This window comes from Triticum dicoccoides, chromosome 5A (assembly GCF_002162155.2).
Source record: "Triticum dicoccoides isolate Atlit2015 ecotype Zavitan chromosome 5A, WEW_v2.0, whole genome shotgun sequence".
Taxonomy (NCBI): domain Eukaryota; kingdom Viridiplantae; phylum Streptophyta; class Magnoliopsida; order Poales; family Poaceae; genus Triticum; species Triticum dicoccoides.
Genome location: NC_041388.1, coordinates 143,858,190 through 143,860,427, shown reverse-complemented (window position 1 = coordinate 143,860,427; position 2,238 = coordinate 143,858,190).

The following is a 2,238-nucleotide window of genomic DNA, read 5'->3' as shown; positions in this document are numbered from 1 at the left end:
CGACCATGGTCCGCACGATGACCGAAGGCATCGGGAATAGGTTTTTGAGCTCCGCGAAGGCCGAGATGCTTCAAAAGAACGAGACGAAGATAAGATGTCCGTGTCGAAGATGCAAGCTGAAGAGCCTTATTGCGGACCCGGATTCCGGGCAGGTGCGGGACCACCTACTCTTGCGTGGTTTCATGGATGGCTATCGGTGGCAAGGTGATGAAGATGACTATGAAGTCGTCCATGGGGGCCGGGCAAGAAATGTGGAAGGGCAGCAAGACAACCACCGTGGCTCGGGCGGGTGAGAAGACGAAGAATCTCCAGGATATGATCACGACAGTGATGTTGTACACAGTCATCATGTAGAAGATGTCCGACATGATGATGAGGAAGATGCCGGAGCAGGCGAAGGGCATGATCATGAAGATGAAGATGCCAGCGGAGCAGACGACGATGGACCATCGACGGGCTGGGTGCAGGACCCTCATATTCAAGAGCTGCTTCTCAAGCAGACGGATAACGCAAGAGCTGCCGCCCGAGAGAAAGCCAAGCTGTATCAACTGGAGATAGATGCGGTTACTCCATTGTATGAAGGATGCAGGCCCGAGGATACCCGCGTGAAAGTAACGCTCATGGCTCTGGAGATGAAGGTAAAACACAAAATGTCCGACGCATGCTTCGACAAGAACAAGTCATTCTGGCACGAACGTCTTCCCAAGGCGAACAAGTGCCCGACCAGTTTCGAGGAGGCGAAGAAAATCATGTGTCCTCTGGATTTATCGCACGTGAAATACCATGTGTGCATGAATAATTGCATCATTTGTCGGGACGAGCACGTGGAGTCTACCATATGTCCGGTGTGCAGCGTCACTCGATACAAGAAGAGGAAGAAAGCTCCTACTACACGAATTATCTAGGCGTCGAGAGTGCATCTCCTACTGCACGAATTATCTAGGCATCGAGAACCCCGTTGGTCTACCCATCAACAGGCACCTCGGCAAGCTCGCTGGATGGGGTCACCGTGAGGGTCGCCACGAAATGCATGTCGACTTCGAGGGTCGACTCGCCGACTTTGAAAGAGCAAACCTAGTCGCGCTACAACACATAGATGTGGTCGATCCTTGGGTGGTAGAGCACAAAACCTTTATTGAGAAGACGTACAATGACCGAGGCCAACAGAGGACGGACGGAGATATAATCAAAGAGCACAATTCATGTTTCACGCGTTGGTTCAAGCAGAAGCTTCTGTCGTACCCTTTACATGAGGATTCTTCCGCGGAAGAACAATTCATATTCGCCTTGTCACATGGCGCCGAGCACAACCTGATGACCTATGAGGTGTACGATATCAACGGCTACACATTCTACACCGAGGACAAGGACATGAAGAGCGATGGTTATCAGAACTCCGGGGTAATGATGGAATCCTACACCGGTAACGACAAGGACAAATACTACGGAAGGATGGAGGAGATCTGGGAGCTGAGCTACGCTGGAGAGAAGGTCCCGATGTTCCATGTCAGATGGGCCAAGAGCGTCCTAAAAGAAGACCGGTATTTCACCACCATGGTTATACCCGAAGCCAAATCCAAGACCGCGGGCGGAAATGTCACCATGAAAAATGAGCCACGGGTACTGGCTTCCCAAGTGGACCAATGCTTCTTCATTACCGACCCGTCAAAGCCCAGTCGTGTTGTCGTGAGGAGAGGCAAAAGGAAGATCATCGGAATGGATGGAGTAGCCAATGAGCAAGACTTTGACAAGTACGACGACCCGAAGATCGAACATGACGACGACGATGAAGTAGCAGCATACACCACAAGAAGAAGCAGGACCACCCTACCTAAAGGACGTCCATTACACAGAAGAACTCCATTTGTGAAAAAGAAGGGCAAGAAGATTGTGAAGAGATAGCTAGCTAAGATCGATTGTATTTAAATCATAGTCTTCATTTCTCGATTGTATTTTATGGGCACTTTTTGATATCATGAATATTTTTAAATTTCATGGGCACTTTTTGAATTCATGAATATTTTTTCAATTTTGATGATATTTTTTCATATTCAATATGATAAAATATTGAATATTCATGAGGACACTCGATCTTGATCCCCCTCCATCTCGATCTCGATCCCCCTCCATCTCGATCGCTATCCCCCTCCATCTCGATCTCGATCCCACCCACACCCTTCCCCGCTAGCTCCACTGCCGCCGACGACCCACCGCACCCTCCCCCGCTCCACCTCCGCC